A 27,420-nucleotide genomic window follows, 5' to 3' on the forward strand; every position below is an offset into this window, starting at 1 on the left:
AGAGCTTCCTATTTGCAACAAACATATCACTGGTAACACACCATTACTCCCAACATATTTTAGATGTCTTTATAAAGTAGAATAGTTCTGATGACAAGGATAGTCAGGTACATTGTTTGAAATTATGACCCAGCAGAGTCACATTGAAGAAAGGTCTCTCAATTATTCAAAACTATTATTTCATCTTGTCACATACATCCTAAACTGTCAAGCCTGATATATGGATAGATCCAATGGGCAGATACTGTTCTTGACATCATCATTATGCTCAGGTTAAGATTTTCAATGAAAATGATACAATCTATAATATGTTTCAGTGTACCAAATCTTTATTTTTCAGCTTTCTTCTCATTCCACATTTTATTTAACCTTACAGATGTAAATGTCAGTTTTCTGGGAGGGAGCTTGTGGCAAGGTCATTAGCTCATTAGACTGTTGCAAGGCACTAATGTGAGCCTCTAGGAAATATGCAAACCTCATATGTATCTAAGCAAGAAAACTTCACCTTGAACAAATTGCTTGCTACATGCAGATCATTCTAAGTCAAATCTCAGGTTGCTAAAGTGTGTATTAGCCTATCCGACTGCTTCATGTGTTATAATTCTCCAAGCTTAATTTTCAGACATTCATTTAAAGTAATTTCAAGCCCTGTTATTTAAATAGATTTTTTTCTAATATGACCTTTGATAAGGTACTTGAGGAATTTTTGCAGAACAGAAAAATTGATGTATTTCAATGGCAAGATTCAAAAGTAAACAATTTTCTTAAAATTAATTATCATTGTAAAACTGTGAGTTCATATAGTACTGATATATAACCAGAAACTTGTTCATTTTATTTTAAAAATGAGCAGAACTAGATTTAGGATAGCTGAATGGACATTGGGTACATGTGTATTACCTAAATAGAGGTATTAATTGAGATTCATTCCCAACACATACATGCAAATGCTTGTCTCAAAAATAATATGTAGCCTCTTCTACCTTGTGTGCTCCAATTATTATATACATCACAGCATAAAAAAGGGGGGAAAAATCTGAAGACAGTTTTATTGGGTCAAATTCTACAAAGCATCTTCTGAATCTCTTCCTATAATTTGCTGTGGGCATTCAATTTTCTGCATGAAAGTTTTTAAGCATCTTAAAAACTTGTATGTAAAAGATTTCAACATTGAAGATGCACCTGCAGACTCACAGGTGCAAATGTAGGGGACAGTTAAGGCTATTTTGAAAATGTCAGCTTTAACTGATGAATCATGCTCATATATGAAGAGCTCTCTCTCTCTCTCTCTCTCTCTCTCTCTCTCTCTCTCTCTTCCTTCCTCCCTCCTTCTCCCTCTCCATCTCCTTCTTCTCTCCCCCTTCCTTTCCCTCTCTCTATCTCTCTGTCTCTCTCGGTCTTTCTGTCTCTCTGTCTCTGTCTATTCTAATCTGAATATACATAAACAAAAGTATATAAATAAGAATCTCAATAGTGGCAATGAATTTCACATGAGTTGTTATGATATAGTAACTTGAGTTTCCTTTGTACATATATGAGTATTGGGGTTCATAAGAGCAATGTTTATCCTTAGATGATCTCCTAAAATTTCATTGTCAAGAAAATTTACAATGAATTACAATGAATGAAACTTTTAGGGGAAGTATTCAATTATTTGGATTAGTTGTCCAAAAGAAATCCAAGGGAACATAGAGGAAGGGAATTCCAAGATCACCTGATCCTAACAACATGCAAAACATTTAATAATATACAAAGGATTAATGCAGTCAGCATTCCCAGAGTAAATTACTTAATTATTTTTCTTTAACTCTATAGTATGACATATCTTTTGGCCCTAAATTGAAAAGCAGCATTACATATTTGAAAAGCTACAATAACTAATTTGAGAAATATTTAGAAAGAATTTGAAATCTTTAAGAAACAACTATTGGAAAGCAGTTGATGCTTTATCTGGTTTTAAATGCCAGATAAATAGACGTTTTAGTGGAAGAGAACATTTTTACTCTTTTGTCTTTGCTTGTTTTTGTATCTATTTTTTAAAGTGGGCATGCTTTCAACTGACCCTGGGACCCTGAACAAGTAACTTAACTCTATTGACTCAATTTCACCATTTGTAAAATAATAGTAATAGACTAAAATTTCTGCTCTCTTCTTAGCAAACAAGGATCTGTTGGGAATCAGATAATATGATATCACTATATAATATCCAAAAGAATAGATTCTTGGAATATAACAATTAAAAAGATAGAAAAACCAATCCAGGAATTAATGATAGTCTCTGTATTTGCTCCTTGAAGGGACTACAAATTACCTTTTGTACAAATTTTCATTTGCATTTTCCCTATTTCTCCAACAAAGTCTATAACCAATCACATGATGGTCAATTTAGGTTCTTGTAGGTTATTCCTTAAGAGATAGCTTCAAGTATAGGCCCAGTAATTATAGGTCAGTTACCTGAAGATGAGTCTATTTAAGATCAGAAAAGTTTAAAACCAGAAGCTTGATAGGTATACATTTTTAGTTACAAGATGTCACAGAGAATTACATGAAGAGTGACAAAATCGTATGAGCAGAACAAGTGTCCAAATAGATATAAAGATATGTATATATGTATGTATGTTTGGATATAAGTATATATGTACTTATGTATGTGTGTGTATATATATATGCATATATATACATATGTGTATATTTACACATACACACACAAATATGTGTACACACACACACACACACACACACACATATATATATATATATATATATATATATATATATAAAATGAATACCCAGACCTAGCAGATGTGCCTGCAGTCCTATTCAACTCTTCTATGTGACTGTCTGGCCTAATAGCCAGGCTATTCCAGTCATCTAGAAATGTTCCTTCATTATAGCATATTCTATTAAATGGGAGGGAGGTTGGGTAAGGGGCAGAGGGAAGGATTGATGAAGCATTTCATCAAGAGAAATAGAAAAAAATGGTAGAGGAGGGCAGAGAATATGGGTTTCACCATTAAAAATATTAACAACCATGTCATTAGGTTTATTCTTTTCTAAAATATGTTCCTGTCATGTGGACAAGGCCATAATTAATGTACATTTCTTACTGAAAGCTCATGATTCTGTTCTCCTTACCTTCAAGGTGACATCTTCCACACCACAGATGGATTTAAGAGGAAGGGTATTTTTAGCTCTCCATCTAGCTGACTTGATTCCATTCTAGCCATTACACAGCACATTAGTTTTTTTGCCAGGGTGTTTTTAGCTATAAAGTAGTCTTGAGGCCTATCACACTCAATGATTTTAATGTTAAATACCTTTGGCTCAATTTTTTTCCCTTTCTGCTTCATTTCTATTTTCTCATCTTCATTTCTTTTTCTTATTTGTCATTGTTCTGTTTCACTTCAATCATTTTTCCATGTTTTCTTTTTCTAGTCTCATCTTGGATTGTAATTATCTTGCCTGACTTTATAAAGCTTATAATGTCCCCTTACACACTTGACTTTTCCTCTGAATTCAATGGAAGTGTTATCTTATTGTAGTAAAGAATTATGTTTTTCTGACTTTACTATTTTCTCTTTATGTAAATCTGTGAATATGGGGAAGAGAATTTTTCTACTAATTCCTTGCCAAGCTGCTTTCTGTGTCTTTTTCTGAGAACAGAGCCTTATTTTTCTTTGAATGCATTTTTTTCTTTTATCTTCCTTTTTAAAGACATGCCTTCCCATTATATCAATCCCATTATTAATAATCACTCAGGCTCATAACCTCAGATCATCCTCAATTTTCCCCCTGTCCTCACCATACTACCCCTCCACCCCCACACAATCAATTAATTGCCCAATTCAATTAAATCTCCCCAGATTCATTTTAATTCGTCCTACTCTTTGCATTTCCATAGCTAACACACTCTCTTTAAGGACTTTTAATTGAACAGTAGAAGCTAGATTTTGCATTAATATAGGATCGGATCTATAACCAGGAAGATGGATTCAAATTCAGCTCAGACACTTCAAGAGAGTGTATCCATAGGTAAGTAACTTAATTTATGTTTGTCTGAATTTCCTCAACTATAAAATGAGGATAATAATACAATCCCTGCAGTACAAATATGAAATGAGGATAATGATACAAACCCAACAAAATTCTCAGTGTTGTTGAGAGTCTCAGTGATTTAATATTTAGATGTTTATAATAATAGATGCTTAATAAAGTTTCCTTCCTTCCTTGATTGTCTTGTATTTGGACAATGGGATTGTCTGCTCAAGAACGTCCTCTCTCCAATCCATCCTCCAATTATCAAACTACATTCTTTGTAAAGCACATTGGAACTTGTTACACATGAAGTTTCAATGGCTTCCTTCTGCCTGCAAAATAAACAAATTCCTCCAGCATTTAAAAACTTCCATGTTCTAGCCAAAATGTACTTTTCTAGATTGCTTTTGCATTACTTGACCTCATACCTTCTATCATCCAGACAAATTGGCCCTATATATGCTCATCTGTGTCCTACCCCTGGGTCTTGGGATGCCTGTCCTCTAACCATGAAATGTTCCTTTCCTTTTGGTTCACTCCTCTTAGAATCTCTTCTAGATTTAGTTCAAGTGTTACTTCTTGCAAGGCTTTTTCTGAGTCTCCTAATTAGTAGTACTCTATTGAAATTATTTGTATTTGATATTGAATTTAACAGATATTTTAACATATTTAACATATATTGGATTGCTTACCATCTAAGGGGGAAAGAAGAGAAAAATCTGAAACAAAAGGCTATGCAAGGGTCATTGTTGTCAAATTATCCATGCATATGTTTTGAAAATAAAAAGCTTAAAAAAAGAAAGAAATTATTTGTATTTATCTCACATTTATATATCTATGTATTTGTTTTTCTGCCACATTAAAAAACAGGCAAACTTCTTGAGGAGATGAATCATTTTTGTCTTCAAAATATAGTAAGAGCTTGATGAATTGCATCTATGCTTATTATTCTTTGTATCTTACATGTAGCATTTAACTGATACATTGGCTCAGAGTCTGGAAAACCTCAGATCAAATCTGCCCTCAGACTCTTGCTAGCTGCATAACCTTAGGCAACTCACTTAACTTGTATAAAATGCATAAAATAGTAACACCTGCATCCCAGGATTGTTGTGAGGTTCAAATAAGAGGATAATTGGAAAGCACTTAACATAGTGTCTGGCACACAGTAAGCACTATAGAAATGGTAACTTATTATTAATTATCTTTTCTAAAAGGATGAGATTTTTTCTTAAGCAATTGCTACAGGGTTATTGATAAAATTTGTACTCAAATAACACATATACAGAACTCTGTACATGGAAAAGTGTCATATACTTATTATATTGTTCATTTCCATTTCTACACTTCGTTGAGGATGTTTAAGGGGAAATGTAAAAATTCTGACAAGTCATGGACAGCATTTGGAAATGGTGGCAGCAAAACTCAGATATGACGTGGCTCAATTAGTCATTTTGATTATAAGAAGAACCTACATGAGCTAACTGGAGGTTACATTATATAACTGAGTTAAAGAAAGGTGACTCTCCAAATTGTTTTTGACATCTGTCTGGCTCAGTTTTTAGCCTTGTTGTGAAAAATCAAAACCACCCATAATTCATTTTGAAATCTATTATGAACTGGAAAAATTATTGCTAACAGACTCTCTGATCTCATGATATGGCTTTGAAACTTGAATCAACTGATAATTGTAGCTTTTCCATTGAAAAGGTCAATTTTGACTAATGGCCTCTTGTACATAGTGAATGTACTCATACACTGTCAGACTGAGTCTTTATTCTGAATTACTGTAGTAAAACAATCAGAAACATTTGCTGAATATCATAGCCTACAGGCAGAGTGCCCTTATTGTCCTCGTCTTTAACTATATTACTTGCTAATGAAGAGAGAGCAAATCCAAATTAATACATTTAAATATTAGTAGCAGAAATATCACATATGTTCACGTATCTACACAATGATATGCATATGAGGCATCTGAGGTTGGTGAGAAGGAGGAGGAACAGAATGAAATAAGTATAAGGTTCACTAAGTTGCTGTAATGTCAGTAGCTTGATGATAATGATTTAGGATCCAGCTTAAATATCCTTTCCTCCTTGAAGCCTTCCTTGATATCACCTCTCTTTCCCCCTTTGTAAAATGATCTCTCCATCCTCCAAAACCAATTTGTTTTCATCGCTTTGTTGCCCCCAACACATTATAATTCATATTTTTTCTATTTCTATTAAATTATAAACTCAATCTTTTATATCTCAAGCATCTAGGGCAGTGATGTTAACGTTATAGGAGTTTCATGAATTTGAATCTATTCGGATTGTTCTCCTATATCCTAACACACCTATACAGTCCTTTGAAGTCAATTATATAAATATTATTATTATTTTACAGGTGAAACTGATATTCTGATAGACTAAATGGCTTGCCTATGCTCACATAGCTAAAAGGTGTTACAGCTTAAATCTTCTGACTTTGGCTTTTTCAAAATGCCTAATGTCAAGAATGCTTTAAGTGAAGAAATAAAAAATCCAAATTAAAGGCCACTCTTACAATCTATCTTAAAAATCCTTGTGTTTCAGCTACCTGTTTTCCCCACTACAATTATAATTGGGGGGAAATGAGATTTAGTTAGTTGGTCTGCTGAATAGTATTTCTTAGAGTTCATTGTAAAATCAGAAACATATTTGTCACTTTACTATCACTAATAATTAAGGTACAATAATACTACACATTGAAATATGTTTTTCATCATTATTTACCTGTTGTCCTGCTAATGAGCAAAAGTGGTTCTAAGGAGATGTATTTTTGCAATCCTTATTATGTATGAGCTGCTTTCTGGGAAATGCTTTTTTTCCTCCTAAGGTTAGAACTCCTTAAAGATAGACTGAGTAAAGTTTATATATGCTTTAAAGTCACAAATCACTATTTATTAAGATTTTGGTATTTTCCAGACAAATGCTGGAGACACAAAGGTAGGCAAAACATCCCTTTCCCTTAACAATTTCATAGCATACCAAAACTAGGTATATACAAGTTATATAGAGTTTAGATCAGAGGCAATCTCAAAGAGACAACTTTGAGGGTAGAGAGGTAAAGAACTTATTATAGAAGATGAGAACTGAGCTTACACTTGAAGGAAGTTAGAAAATAAAGAAAAGAAAGGCAAGCATTCCAATAATGAGGGGTAGCCATTGGAAAAGTATAGGAGATGGAGTATAAGTAAGAAGATCAGAAAAGAGGTCAATGTTGTTGAATCTTTGAATTTGTAGAGGTTAGCAAAATGTGAGAAGACTGGAAATGTAGGAAGGAAAAAGTTGAGGGGCTTTTAAAATCAAACAGATGGTTTTATATTTGATCCTAGAAGTGGTAGGGTGCCACTGGAGTTTATTAAATGGAGGACATAGTCAGATTTGTACTTAAGGAAGATCATTGTAGCAGAAAATTGGAGAATGGAATAGAAAGAAACTTGGAGGAAGGAAACCCATCAGAATACTTTTGAATTAGTGCAAGCAAGAATGAGGTTATAAGGCTTCTTTTCATGGCTCTGGCTGTTGGGAGAAAAGGGAACAAATGTGAGAGATGTTGTGAAGGTAGAATCTATGGGACTTTGCAAAGTGCACAATGGAAGGTATAGGGGGAGTCAGTGAGAGTAAGAAATCAAGGATGACATCCAGACTTTCAACATCCATTACTGGGAGATTGGAGGTGACTGAGAAATTCTGAAGAGGGGACAGTTTGTTAGGGAAAGATAATGAGTTCATATTTTTAATGTTGAATTTGATATGTCTGTGGAAAATCCAGCTTAAAATAAAGCATAAAATTAAATACAATGAAAGTGCCCTGCTAGGCAAATCTTAATGATCAGCTGCTCCAAATTTAATGAAGCTAATAACAGACATATTGACTGGTGACTAAAATAGAAATAAGAGAAATCTTTGGAGGAACTGAGTATTTTGAGAACTTTGAATGTGTGATAGAAGAGAAAAAAAGTTTAGCATAGTACAGAATACATTTTAGATTTTGTGAGGAGGTATTTAAAAAATTATAGCAACGTGGCTTATGTTAATGTTGCATCCAAATCCCTGAAAATTAGTTCAGGTTCATGATCTATTCAATCATTGTCTTTTATCCTTATGTCCCTTCTCAGAATCTACTATTGAGCACTCAGGATAAATTATATGACAACATTTAGTGGTAAAATAAATCATAGAAGTATTTCTTCTAGACCCTAGAAGAGGTCTTGGAGTTAATCTGTATCAGTATTTTCATTTTTAGATAATGAAACCAAAAACTAAAGATGACCAATACTAAGTGCAAAGTTGAACATCAAACTCAATCTGATACATACAATTTGGAACATACCAAATGCAATATTCTTTCCAAGGAACCATGATAACACCTATCTATCTCTATATTTATATCTATCATAGAAATAAATGGTAATATTCTGAAATGTAAAGTAGAAATCTCTCTCCCTACCCATTTCCCAAAAAGCAATTCAACCTTAGAACAAAATCTCCAAGTCTAACCCTAGATTGCTATTGGTTCAGAGCTCATTCTAGGGAGCAGAAGATGATAGATTAACTACCTGACCATCAGTTGATCACTAAAGACTCTATATTTTGATTTCAGCAAATATCCTAGTGTTCTCTAATTCTTGACAGACAGTGAGTCTCACAAGGATGCCAATGTACAATCATATCAAAGTCTAAAGACCAGTTTCAATTCAACAATATCTGGGAATTTTTACCTTTATACAAGGAGAGGTAATATAGGCAGGAGGTGGGGAGAAACTTCAGTGTTCACAATATACAGCAAAGAAATAGGTGGTGAAAGGGAACTTCTGTCCCCTATGGCTATTTTTCTTTCTTCTTCAGTCTTCCATCTCCTATTTTTTAAGTCATCAAACTTTTCATTTCTAGACTCCTATGTGACTTCCCAGATGATTAAATACTTGCATGGAATTCTGGGAAATGTAGTTTCCAAGGGAAGACGTCCTTCCTTAGCAAGAACTCAGCACCTCCTTATGGAAAGAATAGTCGTTTTAAGATGTGACCTAAAATAAAGCCCTTTTCAGCAATCAGGTGATTAGGCCAATTTCAATAGACTTGTGATGAAGAGAACCATCTGGTCCCAGAAAGAGGACTATGGAGATTAACTGGGGATCACAACATAGTATTTTCACCTTTTTTGTTGTTCTTTACTTGCTTTTTGTTTTCTTTCTTATTTTTTTTCATTTTGATTTGATTTTTCTTATGTAGCATGATAATTGTGGAAATATATATAGAAGAATTTCATGTGTTTAACATTAAGTATCTTCACATTTATTTTGAAAATAATAAGTTATTGTTTAAAAAAAAAAAAAAAAGATGTAACCTAAAATTCTATGGAAGAAGTTAATCAAATTTCTAAGATCCTATGAAATATTTTTGCCCGTTGCTGTACATTTTTTTTCCTTTTGGCCAAAAGCAACTATTCCTATGTAGTGTGTATGTATATGGGGAGAAGGGATTCTGTCAGGGCATCCTTAATAAACTGATTCCCATCTCTCCATCAGAGTTATTGCAATCTCAGAAACTAAAGGGCAGGATAATATAAAAAAGAGGTGTTAATGATTTAAAGAAAAGATAAACAAGAGTTTACATGCTTCATTATCCTTTATAAGCTATAATGAAGCTTGAAAAATTGAAAGGTCAGCTTTCCATGATATCATAGCTGAAACCTTAGTGGCTTCTCAAAAGCTAGTTTGTTAGCTTTATATCTATATAGAGGACCTTTCCAGGGCAGCTAATGGCAGAGTGGATAGAGTTCTGGACCTGCAGTCAGAAAAAAAACTTATTGTATTGAGTTCAAATATGACCTAACATTTCTACTATCTATCTGTCTCTACCCAAGACATGTACTCTTGCTTGCCTCAGTTTCCTCATCTTTAAAATGATCTGGGGAAAGACATAATAAACCACTTCAGTATCTTTGCTAAAAGAACCCCAAATATAGTCACAAAGAGTCAGACAAGACTGAAATGTTTGAATAACAGAAGTAGACCTTCATGGAATATGAATTCTGGCAATCTAGAAGGCAGATAGATATGGAAGAAGAACTAACTTTTGAGAGGAGATCAGTCTTTTTTTTTTTACTTTCTCCTATTCTTCTACCAAAGGGCAGCCAATTGGGGAAGAACATTCTCCCATTCCACTACAGGGATAAGACTTTCTGTAGGAGATATAATCCTCAGTAAGAGCAAGATAAAGGAGTTAAGAAGACAGCTGAATAATGAAAGTAACTTTAGAGAAAGAGAACTCTAGTGGAATAGTGAAATGTGAATTCAATAAAGAAATGGCCCTAGATAAAAGAAGCTGAATTGAAGAGTAGACTAGGCCATGGGATCTCAAATAAATCCTCAGCAAAATAATTCCCTGAAGAAAGAAATGAAATCAGGGATTTTCACTACCACAAGCATGAGCTGCTTTGGCCTCATGTATTCCATGGATGTATGCCTTACTGGTGGTATACTCTAGGTAGGTAAATGCCTTCACAGATGACCTGTGTAGTTATTGGAGAGTATATCAAGTTTATAAATATAGTGTTTTACAACCGTTTTCCTAACTATGCCATTTTGTAAATATCTTTATTTTGACATATATTTATTGACTATTAAAATTAAGCACACTGATGTAGAATCATGAGCTACAGTTTTAAGAATTCAGATCAAAATAATAAAATGTAACCTGAGATAGTCACATCCTCAGGAACTCAATCTGCAGCCTGTAAGAACTACGATGAGAAAGTTATTCCATAGAGGATCCTATACTTTTATTTGAAAATGTACTATAGGAATACAATACTCAACCTTAAACACCATTTTCTCAGAGATTAGTTCATTTAAAAAATCTAAATGTTTTCATAACTTCTACCTTTCATAGGTAGCCTTAAATTTATATATACTCTTTCTTTATTTTCTTTCCTAAGACCTCACAATCCCTGGGAGTACATGCTGGATCCTTTTGGCAGTATCAGCCATTCCTTGATTAATCACTAGAGGTAAATAGTGATAATCAGGTTTGAGAGTTCTTAGGAGATTCTCTGTTGTATCCAATACTGGTGCTCTGGGAAGGAAGCAAATATCTGTATTGTTTATGTGAAGTCATGAATTAGCTTCTTTGGCTATCCTCAACAGGACAACTACCACTACCACCCTATTTTTCTCTTCTCCATTGATAAATGACCTCTCTCTTATTGGTACTTGTAAATACATACCATCAATTCTTGGAGCACAAATCTCACTCTTTTTTTCAGATGGTTCAGCTCCTTGCTTTCTAGGAAAAATGCGGATAAGTATTAAGTATGTCCAAAGACTCAGTAACCCTTCTTTTCTACCTTCTTTGTATCACATTCTTATTAGAAAATAAATAACAAACAAAGGCAATAAAGTATATAATAACTAAAAGCTAAGTTCTGTGGCTAAAAAAATATAAATTATATAGCAATTCAAATAAGTATAAGGAGATAAGTTTAGGATGTGATAGCCAAAAAAGTCTTTGGGAACTAGGAATTGATAAAGAATTAGGATAGGAAAAACAAAGAGTATTCCAGGCAAAGAGAATGATATGAATGAAAGCATTAAAATAAATTCACCATGTTGTTGTCACAACCATTAGATTAACAAAGCTGAACAAAAAAAGGAAAATGACAAATATTGGATAGATTATAGGAAAAAATAGACACATTGATGAAAGGTTGGTGGAGTTGTGAATCAGGACAGCCATTTTGGAAAGTAAATTGAAACTGTGACCCCAAATTGTGCACACTCTTTTAACCAATTGTATCGCTATTGGGTTTATATCCTAGAGATCAAAATAAAAAAGGGCTCACCGGTAAACTTCAAGATATTCATAACAATTCTTTTTTATGGTGGCAAATAACTGGAAAGTGAGGAGGCACTCATCAGTTGGGAAATGGATGAATAATTTATGCTATATGCATACAGTTGAATGCCATTATAATATAAGAAATGATGATGTGAATGGTTTCAAAGAAACCTAGGAATAGATGTGTATAAACTGAAGTAGAGTTATATGGCCAGAACGAAGACACACACACACACACACACACACACACACACCCCTAAGCATATAAGTATGTATGTATTTCATAGCATCATTGTAGTTCCAGATTACTAAAGATAAAGCAAGTTACCTCTGAACACAAAGATGTGATGGAACAGACATGTAGAATAAGAATAGCTAAATCATATTATCTCAGGTTGGACCTAAAAGGCTATTTAGTCTAACCCTTCTGTGACCAAGAATTCTCTCTAAAATACTATGAAAGAGTTTCATTCCACTTCTAGATAGCTTCAATTATTAGGAAGTTTGTGTTTTGTTTATGTTTTTTTCTGACATCAAACATTAATTTGCTTCTTAATGCAGATTGCATCCACTATTCCCAATTCTGCTTTCTAGAATCAAGAAAATTATGTCTAATAAACACACATTGTTGGGAACAAAAAAAAATGCCCAAGCAAAGATGGTTCTTGCTCTCAAAGGAGCTTACATTGTAATTGAGGGAGATAACATAAATAAGTGGTTGCAAAAGATGAGTGCCTTGAAGGGATCATAAGAAAGTAGACTGACATACTCCTTTCAAGAAAAATGGAAGAATTGTGATGAGCAACATTATTGAGAAGATAACTAGGAAGTGAAGCATGACTGCCTGAAATATTAGATCAAGGTGGAAGTTCTCAAGATGAAAAAACTGCAACTTCCAAAAAATGATCTCTGGTCTATGAAGCAAGGTGATTGGTGAGATGAGTGGTGAGTAGGAAGTGAAGGGAAGTATGACTGAGATTGCCTGTAATATTCTAATTTATATTTCATGTACCAGAGACTTAAAGATGATTATCATGTTTCACTGTCTTTATCAATAACCTTCCTAAAAAGTGACATCTAGAACTGAAGACAATTCTTCAGATATTGTCATATCAGGGTAATGCATATCTGTACTCCCACCTCTATACTGCTGAAAAAACATTGCCCATGAAATCCAAGATTGCATAAACATTTCTTGTTTGTGATATCATACCTTTTATTCTATCAAAAAAAAAAAAGTTTTGAATCACCCTTATGTATCCTGAATATATCATCATGTCTTGTTTTATAACAAACTTTCAAGACTTTACATTTATTCCAATTAAATTTAATCTCAGTAAATTCAACTCAATGTTTTATCCTATCAAATTTGTGTTTGTTTGTTTTGTTTTGTTTTCTCCTTTCTCAGTCATTTGGGTGGGTTAGCAATCTGTCTAAACTATGTGTCCTCTATAGATACATAAGCATTCTATCTATCCCTTTATCTAATTTGCTGATAAACCTTAAATGACAAGTATGAATTCCTGGAATATGCCAATGCAAACTTCCCTACAAATTTACATCTATACCTCAATGATTGCTAGGAAAAATGGTATTTTCTAGGGGACGAAATAAATGCCTATCAATGCTTTTTTTGTTAGTTGATTTGTTTTTGAGAAAGGAAGAAACTTGAAGAAAATATTATGTCTGGAAAATTTGTATGTCAGTGGATCCAGGAAGGATTAGGAAGAAAATACTTTGGGATGGCAGAAACAATTAAAATACTATTGTTATAAGACAAGTATGCAGTAATGAAAGTTTGAGCTGATAATTAGAGGCAATATAAGTGGAGAAAAGCAAAAATATGTGAAAGATGTTTCAAAGGAAAATGCAACAGAGCTTGATGTCTTTTTTGGTTATGAGTAATAAGATGAGTGATAGGCATACTGATAACTTATCTGATGTGTTAAATGGTCATACTGTTGCCAGGGACATAGAAATTTAGATTAAAAAACAATTTAGAGGACTAGATCTTGATTCAATTGCTGTATCTAATGAGTTGGAGTTGATGGCAAGACATTTCTATATAGAAATATCTAACAATAGGAAAATACCAAGCATTGAGAAAAAGAAGAAAGCTGAAGATAGACATATGGAACTATGGAAATAAAAGGACACTAAAAGGAGGAATATCTTTTTTTCTCTTTTTATTTTTATAATAGCTTTTTATTTTTCAAAACACATATAAAGATAGTTTTCAACATTCACCCTTGCAAAACCTTGTGTTCCATATTTTTCTCTCTTCCTTTCTAACTCCCATCTCCCCTAGACAGCAAATAATTCAAAATAGGTTAAACATGTGCAATTCTTCTAAACATATTTCCACATTTATCATGCAGCACATGAAAAATCAGATCAAAAAAGGAAAAATAAATGAAAGAAAAAAAAACAAGCAAGCAAACAACAACAAAAGGTGAAAGTACTATATTGTGATCTACATTTAGTTCCCATAATCCTCTTTCTGAATGAAGACGTCTCTCTCCTTCACAAGTCTATTAGAATTGGCCTCAATCACCACATTGTTGAAAGGAGCCAAGTCCATCACAACTGATCATCATATAATCTTGCTGTGTATAATGTTTTTTTGGTTCTATTAACTTATTATAGCATCAGTTCATGTAAGTCTCTCCAGGCCTTTCTGAAATCATCCTGCTGATTGTTTCTTATAGAACAATAATATTATAGAAGGAATTTCTTAAGAAAAGACTATATTATTAACATTTTTAAAAGGTCAGAATAAAGTTTTGTATTACTTCCATTAGGAAGTCAAAATAAGAAGCATCAGTTAAAAAGGAAGAAAATGAGAAATCAAAGGGCTAATACAAGAATCAAAAAGCATAAAATATTCAGGGAACCAAAATAACAATTAATTTTGATATTCTTTGTGGTGATTCTCTACTCCTTTTGAGAGAACCACCATCTTCCCAATCATAGTCAAATGTGGAAGAAAGATCCACACAAAAGAGAAAGAAGTTCTCATTGGGTCTTCAAGATCATATTTAGAGACATTTGAGAGTGCAGTTTCATCACAGAAAATTCCAATTGCAGAATGTTATGAAGGAATTAGATCATAAGGAAAGAGACTTCAGTTCAAGTGTTCAAGAGTTAAACTAATAACTAGCATTTATATAGTGCTTTACAGTATATGAATGTGTTCTCATTGAATACTGAAAGGAATTAAAGATATTAGAGGGTGTTTCAGACTAAGGAAAGGGTTATATCTTTTTTTTTTCTTTCTTTGCATATGTGTGTATTTGAAGGGAGAATTAAAGAATTTGAGAGCTAGGAAAGAAAGAAGATTCTAGAAAGGAAGGAAAGAGATGTAAGGAGAATGTAGATATGAATATCAACTTAATGTTTGTGATTGAATTGAATTCTTTTCTTTTTTAAGATAATTCAAATTATATATATATATATATATGTATATATATATATATATATGTAATTCTATTGATCAGTCAATTCTGAATCTAAATTATTCCAAAGATTACATAAAGCTTGATAGGTTAGGGTTTAGAAGAAAAATTCTTATAAATTTTACAAAAAAAAATCATCAAAGCTTATGACCCAAGCATATCTGGAAATTATCAACATAGTGTAAATTGGCATTCTGATACCCTGCTCTTTTATTCCTTACAGTTCATCCTGAGGCTAAAAAACACATTCTCTTAATAGTTATACACTATGGCAAGATTACTCTATGCTATTGCAGGGTAACAACTATACATTCCATTTTTGGACAGAAGATAATCACCATTTGAGTTTGGCCATGGATTCAGGGATATATTATAATTTAATAGAACAGAACCCCTTTTATATAAAACTTCTACAAATCATTTTAGAACTAATCATGCTTCCACCACAGATTGGAAAGTGAAATTAGTCAATCCAATTTACACTAGTTTGTTTCACTTTGTTTTGTTTTGTAGAATGGATCACTTTTAGTTCCAAGATTTGCTAATTTTATAGTTCTGTGATAACACTATTTTATAATATTATTTAGATACTTTACATGTATATATCTTATCTTTCTAAATAGCTTGTAAGAACAATGTATGAAGAAGAAATGAAATTATTAGAGATTATTTGATCCAAATACTTGTAAACTCCATAAGGACGGGAAACAAATCTTCTTAGTTCTATCATAAATGAGTTCATAATTTTTAGTGAAGGGCAAACCTACAATTAACTTGATATAGGTACATGTGTATATATTGTAAATATATGTACATATATTATATGCATGCACATATATGTATATATAATAACAACATTATTAATTTGTTTACTGATTCATTAACTTGCTTGTTCATTTTTGGGGAGGGGTGTATTCAATTCTCTGATTTCATTGAAATAAGGAACTCCCAATGAGAAAACCCCGCTACTAACAGTAAATTAGCACCTCCTCTGCTATTACAGTCAAAAATTATGTAAGAAACTAATAGTTTAAGTGACGTGGGCAGGGTCACACAAAAAGGCTGTGTCAAAGCAGGAAACTGAGGCTACTCTTTCAGAGTCTAAGGTTTATACTGTTCATATACTATGCTGTGCTATTCCTCTCCATGCTACATTACTTATATTTATAAATCTCAAGGATAATCATGCGGGAGACTTGTAATGATACATCACTTGTTTAATTCATACGAGTTGTCTCATTGGATCTTTACCAACATCCTTGTGAGGTAGGAGTATGTGTTATCATTTTGCTATTTTAGAATGGAAGAAATTGAGAATTAATGAGGTCAAGAAGACTTCCCCAAAATCCCATAGCTGGTAATTAAGGAATCTCAAACTCAAACTCAGATTTTGTTACTTTAAGTCAAATCCTATTTCTGCTACTCCTAACATGTTACATAGTAATTCTTTTTTTTTTCCAGAAAAAATCTTTTTGAAGACTGTTTACTGTTAAGCCCTTTCAATTCCCTATTTCTCAAAGAGAAATGACACTAAGCATGTGCTTTTTTCCTCTTTCATTTCATTGAATTTGCATAGATAAACACATGGGATGTCAATATTACATACATCCAGTATGTCATATGTGCACACACATATTATACATAATCATGTGTGGCACTGGTGTGCTTCAATGAAACATAAAGATGACACATCCACTGAAAATAAAAAAAGTGTTAAATGAATCCACACGCAAAATAAATAAACCTAGATAAAATTTCAAAAAGAAAGACAGATAATTGAGAATCTCATGAAAAAATTCAGTGAATAGTTTGTATATTTTCAAGCAGCAGGGCACATATTAAGCTCCCATACTGAATGAAATGGCTATGAGTATAACCAATTGTTAACAATTTATTTTGCAGTATATTTTCATAAACAGATGGAAATGTTGCATATTAAGTGACACATCATGTCATTTACTGTACTTTAAAGTACATGAGATTTATAATCAGCCTACTTCTAATTCAGTGAACACCATCAACAGATTGCACAATGGGTCATTTTCACTGTGTGATATTAAAGTATTGCAAGGAAAGTTGACAAACAGAGCATATTAATAAGAATTTAGTAAATGTGATTAATGTTACTAGGAAAGCAGCACTTATTCAATAAACACTATCATTTTAATGCACACCACGACATGTAGAAGCTTGGGCCACCCCCTGGGAAAACATAATGTAGATAAGTAACTACGAGAAACTGAATTCTAGATTTTGCAGTTTATAAATTCTATTGGCAACTGAGTGATCTGTGGTATCAATGACTTTTAACCTAAAGCCAATATAACTAGCAATTGGCATACACAAAAAATAAAGTAATACAACCCAAGATCAGATAAGTTACCATACAGAGTGGCTTGCAACCCTTGAAATGCTATATAAATGATAGCAATTAATGTTGTTTTTGTTGTTGTCATGAGTAATAGCTGCAGCAGCAGCAGCTGTAGTGGTGATGGTGATGATGTAGGAGACAGAGGAGGAGTGAGGGAAAAAGTCTAGTCTTTCCTATGGCATGTAGTCTTCTATGTTTAAATCATGAAGCATTATCTACAGGTGCAAATAAAATTAAACAGATATCTGTTAATTGCCTATTGTTTATAGGACATCATGGAGAGATTGACCCAAGAACATATAAGTTTGGCTAAAATATAATTCCTGTTTTTATGGAGCAAGAAGCAAGTTGTGACAAGAACACATGTGATAATTGCCTTAGAGAAGTGCAAATTAGAGTGCTAGGGGACTTGTGAGGGAGGAAAGATTATGACTTTCTGGGAACTTCTTGAAAGAGAAATCATTTCAGATGGACTATATGGGATAGGCAGAAATTAAAGGCAAAGATTAAAGACATTGTGGTTATGTTCTCAGCACTCTTCTTATGGCTTTTCTTTTCTTCTCATTCTATATTCTTTTCTTTGGTGGTCTAATTGAGTCATATCAGTTCAGTGGATGACTCCCAAGTCTATAGATACAGTTTACCTTTCTTGTGATCTACAAAATCACATCAACTGCCTGCAGAATAATTCTAGCAGGATGTACAGAAAACAATGAAAACTCCTCATGTCTAAAATAGATTATCATAATCTCTCCTAATCAGATATTCTTAACTTGGGATTCATTAACTTTTTTTTTTTGAGGCAATTGGGGTTAAGTGACTTGCCCAAGGTCATACAACTAGGAAGTGTTAAATGGCTGAGGCCAAATTTGAACTCAGGTCCTCCTGATTTCAGGGCTGATGCTCTATCCACTGTGCCACCTAGCTGCCCCCCATTAACTTTTTAAAAATATTCTGATAATTTCAATATAGACTGTCTCCAAAGTCTTAAGGCAGTTTTAAGATTTAATAGCTTAAATATATGTGTGTGTGTGTGTGTGTGTGTGTGTGTGTGTGTGTGTGTATCCAGCAGTTTTAATTGCTTAAAACTACACTAACACTTTGGGGACATTCAGTAGTATATTCGTAAACTTTAAACAACTGCTTTTCTGGGGTGGGGGAAGTACAAAGAGCAGAAGTTTATGTATAATTTACATTATTAACATTTTCTCTATCATTATATTGAATCTAGCAAAATAAATGAGGCCCAGTTTATAGGGTTTACCAATTTCTGAAGTGTAAATACATTGAAATTTTAATAACCACCTTCCACAAAGATGTGAAAAATGAAAATAACTATGTCCATCAGACATGTCGACCTGACAGGACCTAGGCTTTTAAAAAAAAGTATTAATTTATTTTTTCCCCAATTACATACCGAAACAATTTTAAACTATTTGTTTTGGTTTTTCTTTTTTAAGTTTTGAGTTCCAAATTCTATCCCTTAATCTCTTTCACCCCTTCATTCTTCCTGAGATGGTAAGCAATTTGACATAGGTTATACATGTGTGCGAATTTATATTTACATGTTATTCATTTACATGTCATCAGGAAGATTTGAACAAAAAAAATGAAAGAAAATAAAAAAGAGTATGCTTCAGACAGTATTCAAGATTTGGTATGTCAAATTTCCATGGATCTGTGAAGACCCTTAGTGGGTGCTCAGTTTACTAAAGTTGTTCCACTAATTAACTACAAAATACTTGAGAGACATCCTCTTCAATCACAGTGTAGCTTTTCTGATGAGGTCAGTTGGTAATAGTATTAATAATAATGATAATAATAATAATAATAATAATAATAATAATAATATATGATCAGGTAAAATACACCCTCAGGTTCTGATTTCCTTTCCTTTCTGATAGATTTCAAATCAGGAAATCCTCAAGAATAACTCCTATTATTTTGTTTTTGCAATGAATAGATAATTCAAATGTAATTGTGGACTACCATCTTCTACCTCACTTTTTGGCCAACATGACTGTGGCAAAAGATGTACCATTTTTTATTAAAGCTTTTTAATTTTCAAAACATATGCATGGATAATTTTTCTTTTTGTAATTATAGCTTTTTATTTACAAAATATATGCATAGGTAATTTTTCAGCATTGACAATTGCAAAACCTTTTGTTCCAATTTTTCTCCTCATTCTCCCACCCCCTCCCCCAGATGGCAGGTTGACCAATACATGTTAAATATGTTAAAATATATGTTAAATACAATATATGTATACATGTCCATACAGTTATTTTGCTGTACAAAAATAATCGGACTTTGAAATAGTGTACAATTAACCTGTAAAGGAAATCAAAAATGCAGGTGGACAAAAATAGAGGGATTGGGAAATTCTATGTAGTGGTTCATACTCATTTCCCAGAGTTCTTTCGCTGGGTGTAGCTAGTTCAGTTCATTACTGCTCTATTGGAACTGATTTGGTTCATCTCATTACTAAAGAGGGCCAGGTCCATCAGAATTGATCATCATATAGTATTGTTGTTGAAGTATAAATGATCTCCTGGTCCTGATCATTTCACTCAGCATCATTTCATGTGAGTCTCTCCAGGCCTTTCTGAAATCCTCCTGCTGGTCATTTCTTACAGAGCAATAATATTCCATAATATTCATATACCACAATTTATTCAGCCATTCTCCAATTGATGTGCATCCATTCAGTTTCCAGTTTCTGGCCACTACAAAGAGGGCTGCCACAAACATTCTGGCACATGCAGGTCCCTTTCCCTTCTTTAAGATTTCTTTGGGATATAAGCCCAGTAATAATACTGCTGGATCAAAGGGTATGCACAGTTTAATAACTTTTTGAGCATAGTTCCAAATTGCTCTCCAGAATGGCTGGATCCATTCACAATTCCACCAATAATGTATCAGTGTCCCAGTTTTCCCACATCCCCGCATGGATAATTTTTCAACATTAATCCTTGCAAAACCTTGTCTTCTAATTCCCCCCTTCCCTTATCCCTTCCTCTAGATGGCAAGTAATATAATATATGTTAAACACAGTAGAAATACGTGTTAAATTCAATATATGCATACATATTTATACAATTATCTTGCTGCACAAGAAAAATCAAAGAAAAAAGAAAACAAGATGAGAAAGAAAATAAAATGCAAGCAAACAACAACAAAAAGAGTGAGAATGCTATGTTGTGATTCACTCAGTTCCCACAGTCCTCTCTTTGGATGTAGATGGCTCTTTTCATCATAAGATCATTGGAAGTGGTATGAATCTTCTGATTGTTGAAAAGAGCCATGTCCATCAGAATTGATTATTGTATAATCTTGTTATCCCATGTACAATGATCTCCTAGTTCTGCTCATTTCACTTAGCATCAATCCATGTAAGTCTCTCCAAGCCTCTCTAAAATCATCCTGCTGATCATTTCTTATGGAACAATAATATTTCATAACATTCATATACCATAACTTATTCAGGTATTCTCCAACTGATGGGCATCCATGTTTCTTGCCACTACAAAAAGGGCTGTCAGAAACATTTTTGCACATGTGGGTCCCTTTCCCTCTTTTAAGATCTCTGGGATATAAACCCAGTAGGAAACCTGCTGGGTCAAAGGGTATGCATAGTTTGATAGCCTTTTGGGCATAGTTCCAAATTGGAGAGCTACCGTTCTTACACATTAAGGAAGTGGAAGCTCTTAGAAAGAAAAAAAAAAAGCTCCTTGAGAGCTACAAAAATTATATTGAAGGAGGAAAGCATTTGACAGAGCAAGAAGGAAGAGGATCCCCATAGGTGAATCTGTAAATAATATATTCTCAAACTTAGAAGGTGGAGAAAAATGTAAATGATACTGTTTGAGTGAAAAAAAAAATTAACTCTGGAGGCAGAATACCTGAGTTAGATAATTCTTCTCAAGTTTGCTACCTATGTGACTTTGGCTAAGAAATTTAATTACTCTATGCCTGACTGATCTTATTTGTAAAATGAGGAGTTTGGATTTGATTTCCTTTGGGGTCCTTTCAAGCTCTTGAACTATGATCTTAGGATTCTAAGGTGAATGATTGCCCATGAGAAACATCTCTAAGTTTTCCATGCTAGCTCCTTCAGACCAAACTATTGGGAGACAGAGAATAAGTAACTCCTTTTTTACTTCTCTTTTCCTTTCTCTCACCTCTACACAAGAGGGATAGTTTTTCCTTTTGTACATGAATTGTTAACTTATTTTTCAGTTACTTTATGTTATGGGTTACACCCATTTTGAAATTGTTTTCCTCTTTACCTTGCTCTTTCTGCCATAAATAATTTGATTATCAATTTGCACTTCATTTGTAGTCTACAAAGAAAGAGCACTTCTAGAATAAAAGATTGAACCATAGTTATATAAATAGTTGTATAAAAAATTATATAAAGATCACTAGGCACCCTAGAGTTAAAATTGGTAAGAGAGCTCTGATTAAAATTTGTAGAGTTGTCATTTGGATCACTAAAGAATAGCACTATATTGTCTATGAGCATTGTTGGATCATCAGTTTTGGAGTTTTAGGCCAAACTAAGATCTGAATGAGTGTTTTTCTATCTCACTCTGAGGTGATAAAGTGTCTGTTTACATTGTTTATACTAGAAAATCTGCATTAGTTGGCCAAATTGATGTTTTAAGGTGAATTGATTATACCTATAGTAGTAAATTACACTGTATAAGTTGTTTATGTTAGTAGCATTGAGTTTTGTTTTGTTTTGTTTGCTCAAGGTCTAGACTGTCATTATATAGCAGTTTTCCAATTCTCTCTCTGGTTCAGAGAAGTTGACTTCATGAGATATAATGCAGCGGTGGTGGTAAAGATTGGAAATGTGCTTGACAAATAATTCAAAGGGAAGAAACGAAGCATTTATTAATTGCATACTTTATGCCAAGAACTGTGCAAATTGTTTTACAAATATTATCTCATTTGATCCTCACTAATAGCCTTCTATTATCGTTGGTAAGGAAAGGAAAGGGAATAAGCTTTTATACAGCATTTACTATGTACTAGGCAAGTATTTTTTTAAACAAATATTATCTCATTTAATCCTCAAAACAACTCTGTGAGATAGGTGCTATTATTATTATTATTTTACAGTTGAAAAAAATGAGGCAGATAGAACTTAAATGATTTACCCAGAGTAACACAGCTAGTAAGCTTCTGAGACAGTATTTCAATTCAGGTTTTCATGACTTTTGTAGCAGCTAGATGAATCAGTGTATAGAGCCTGAAGTCAGGAAGACAACACTTCAAATATTGCCCAGACACTTGCTAGCTGCATAACCCTCAGCAAATCCCTTAACCTCTGTCTGAATTAGTGCACTGAAGAAGGAAATGGCAAATTCCCCCGTATCCTTGACAAGAAAACCTCATAGACAGTGGAGTCATGAAGTATTGGACATAGTTGAATGACTGAACAACAAATTCATGACTTCAAGCCTAGCAGTCTATCCATTGCACTAAGCTAAGATGATCTGAATGAATGTTTCTCTAGGTCACTGTGAAATGATAAACTGTCTGCTTAAATTGCTCCCTCCCAAGTAACAAGAACATTCCATTAACTATATACAGGATGCTTGCTATATGTGCTTCTGCAGTCTCAACCATTTAATACTACTTGGAGATCATCAGGATGAGAATTATGAGGTGTAATCTTTAATTAGAGTTTGTATTTAACTTCTCACCACATGTGCCAGTCTTGGCTTTTGCAGATCCAAGCAAGTCACAGTTTCAATGACCTAATGAGTCCAAGAGCAATTCTGTGCTAGGAGAGATATGGTCAGTAGTAACCTGGTATTTTTATATATGAAGAAATCCCTAATGGGGAGATTCATTATCTGATCTTGAAAAGGTCCTTCAAGACATCTGTCAAAGCCTGTTCTAGCACTATATTGGATGATGCTAGCCAGAGATGTTATTGGTTGACTATAAATTCAATACACATTAATAGCCTAAGATGCCCAAAAGAAAGATGGATGTCATAGCCTATGAGTCTTTTAGGTTTGATTCTCTGGAGATGGAAATGATAGCCTCAGCCTTGTATAGACCTAGGATTCAGATTATGGCATTGGATCTGAGGATGCTGAAGATGAAGAATAGAGAGCAGATAATTTTAAAAGTGCAGGACTAACTTGACAATTAACAGGCTGACATGATTCTCCAGGGACAGTGGGAGGAGAAGCGGTATAAGATAATTCTATTTTATAAAATATGTACTTTGTATGAAAATTCAATATACAATGTTATATATTATAGTTTACTTCCATAATTAATCTACTATATGTACCTAAGGCATTTGCATCTTACACATTGGTCATATTTACATAGGACCCATACATATAATATATGCATCCCTAATGTGATAGGATATATTCTGTATTGCCTATAACCCATATATTTGGCCTATTGTAAGCAACTTGATTTTTAATGAGTAGAATGGCACAGAAGGTAAATATTAGGTCTCATGGTCAGGAAAACTTGGGTTCTAATTCCTACATACATCAATTTTGTGATCATGGGAAAGAGTCAATCTGTTGATATCTCTAGATTACTCCCTAAAACCATAAATTTCATGTAAGTTACTGTTATGCATCATTATAAAGAATGTCCATGCTAAGAATTCCATGTGTTGATGAAATCATAGTTTCATGGAATTCAACAACAATACAAACAAATACAACTTTGCTATATGATGTATTGTCAAACCTGATAGTTTAGGAAAAAATCTGATGTAACTGGATCTAGTAAAGTAAATAACTACACTCTAGAGCTGTCCCTATATCGTCATGACCAGGCTGAGAGGAAATGGGGGAAAAACTAATTCTTTCCTCATGCCATCACCAAATCCTCCAGATTCCTACCTCTTGAACCCCAATAGTTTGTCCTAAGAATTGTTATTTTTCAAATAGTCCTTAGAAAGCTAGCACCATTTTTTGGTAGGGTTTTTTTTTTAATGTCTGAAGTATAGGAAGGGAATATTTCTTTTCTGATAGTTTCTCTGTCCAAATTAAATACTTTGCCATTTGATTTGTGAATTTTAGTTTGGACAGAGAGTATGTTCTGGAATGGAGGTGTTATATTTACATAATTTATATTTAAAAAGAAACAAACAAACTTACCCAGGAACCTAAGCTATTTAGGTAAACCAGAGCAAGGCAAGCTAATGATGATTTAAAGTATTTCATGGGAAGAGTACCATCTTGAAAGATCACTTCAGAATACGGAAAGTCTCTTCTCACTTGATATTCTACTTTTATGACATTCCTTTTCTCTGGAAATATCTACAGCTTTCTTTCAATCCAAGTGCCATAGATTAGTAAAAGTTCACCATCCCTTAAAAAATACTACAAAGCCTTACTTCCTCATATTCATACTCAGTCTTCTATTTCCCATATATTTACTAGGTGCGTTTGTAACTCTCATAGACTCAGTACAATATGACTGGAAGAGAGATTCATGTTTGACCTTGCTGTGGTAGAAGAATTTCTTGTTAGAATTAGGATTCCATCCCAGCCTGAAGCAATATTTTTAGTTAAGTATCTTTAACAATATCCTCAGCATTACTATTATCATCACAATCAGTCATCAAAATGATTATCAAAATGATAATAAGTAACATTTGTATAGTACTTTAAGGTCTCAAATGGGATCTCAAAAATTATCAGACATGGCAGAAAGGCAACTAATTAAAAATAACACTATGTGCTGGGCATTGTATTAATTACTTGAAAAATACTAATCTCATTTGATATCATTTGATATATAATCTTCACAACAAGCCTCTGCAACAGGTACTACTAGTACTATTATCCCCACTTAATAAATTAGGAAATTTGAGGTTCAGAGACGGTAAGCACCTTACCAAGGGTCACAAAACTTATAAAAATTAAAGTGAGAATAAAACCTATGTCTTTTCTGGGTTCATGTCCCACTTTTCAGCTAAACCATCCTGACTAATAAGTAGATTTTATAAAGAAGATGATTATTTATTTAATAAAAACAAGTTGGATTCACACTGGTAAAAGAAAGAAAAATCTAAATAAACCATGTTATATTGATCAAGAAAACACAGCAATATTACTGAAAGTTTTCAGGTGCATTTGCCAGCTCAAGGGGCCTGTACAAACATTCATCATGTCTGAACCATTTCCAAATTCCTGTCTTCCACTTATCCTTGGCCCCAATTCTAAAGGGGTTATAGGTCCTTGGCAAATACAGCTTGGTGTAAATCCATGTCCCTGAACATCAGCCAAAATGTCTGAAATCAATGGAAGGGGCTTTCAGTTACAGATGATGATCTCATACAAGCTTTGATAGTTATGTAGAGAACAACTCACCTTCTTTTTTGGAAATAACAAAAAGATGCTTCTGCCAGCAAGTAGGAAGTTCAAACAAATCCTTTTTAAATTCTTCCTGGAATACATTCCCATAAGACCCATATCTCTCTCACATTTAATTAGCAAATTTGGCCTTACATGCTAGGTAAGAGTTCTATAGAGCAATGCTGACCTTGATGTAGAGGCAAATAATCAATCTGTTTTTGACTAAAGCTCCCCAGCAAGTTCTAGTATTTAAAGGAGATCCCTTCCATATTTTTCTCAACTACAAAAATGGGTGAATTGCAATTTTTTAACCTAGAAAGTAGATTTTAGATATGATGTTGATGATAGATATGATGAGCATTTTCATTTGGAAATTCAGTTTTTTCTGTGTTTGTTTTGTTTTATTTTTTCATGATTTCTTAAAAATATGATATCCACATTCATTTTCTTATACATAGCTTATGAATAGTCCAATAATTCTTACATTATGTCTCTGTAATCTGGTCATCAAATTGTTTTCGATATGATACTTTTTATTTCTTTCCAGTTTGTTCTTTGTTTTGTTTTTAATTTTGTTTTGTTTTTAATTTTGAATATTTCTTATTGTCTCATGGAGTCAGAAGCCTCTCTTTGCCTAGAACTAATCTTGCAAAGGTGTAGAAGTAGGAAAGTAGAAGGCTTTTTAGGTAATCAAAATAATTAAGTTTGGCCATTAAGAAAACAGTGGGAAATAAAACAAGAAGAGCAAATTGACACTAGGTAGCAGAGAATATCAAACATGAGCCTAAAAAATTTAGAATGTCAATAAGTCCTGAGAGACTAATGAAGGATTTTTATTAGAAAAATATTACTATGGGTTTATTAGTCTTTCTATCATATTCAGGATAGATTGAGTAGAGACAAGGCTATAAATGGAGAGACCAATTGGCAGAATATTTCAACAACCCAGATATAAAGCAATATGACATAACAGATTTGGCTAAAGCTCATTATACAAATTATGCCCCATTTATTGAATAAGGGGATACTAGAGTGTTGGGTAAAAAGGAAGAATAAAAGATAGAAATGATATTTTGAGTTTGTTCCACAAGGAGATGACTAACAGGAAACAAGTGCTTGAAAGACAAAAGGCAGAAGGAAGAGCGAGTTTAGATAAAGTCTAAGGTTTCTTTCATTTCTGAATATGTGTGTGTGTGTGTGTGTGTGTGTGTGTATGTGTGCTCATGCATGTTGGTTACTTACTCTTTATAAACTTTGGAGTTCAGTTAGTAAAAATACTAGAGTAGTTTCCCTTTGCTTTTTCCAGCTTATTTTACAAATGAGGAAAGTGACAAATAGGG

The 27,420-nt window shown here is 33.3% G+C and overlaps 1 pseudogene; it reads right to left on the minus strand.

Annotated features, from left to right (window-relative positions):
* Positions 1 to 27,420, minus strand: part of LOC111721321 — an 80,319-nt pseudogene that overhangs the window by 38,937 nt on the left and 13,962 nt on the right.

The sequence above is a fragment of the Sarcophilus harrisii genome, chromosome 6 (assembly GCF_902635505.1).
Source record: "Sarcophilus harrisii chromosome 6, mSarHar1.11, whole genome shotgun sequence".
NCBI lineage: Eukaryota > Metazoa > Chordata > Mammalia > Dasyuromorphia > Dasyuridae > Sarcophilus > Sarcophilus harrisii.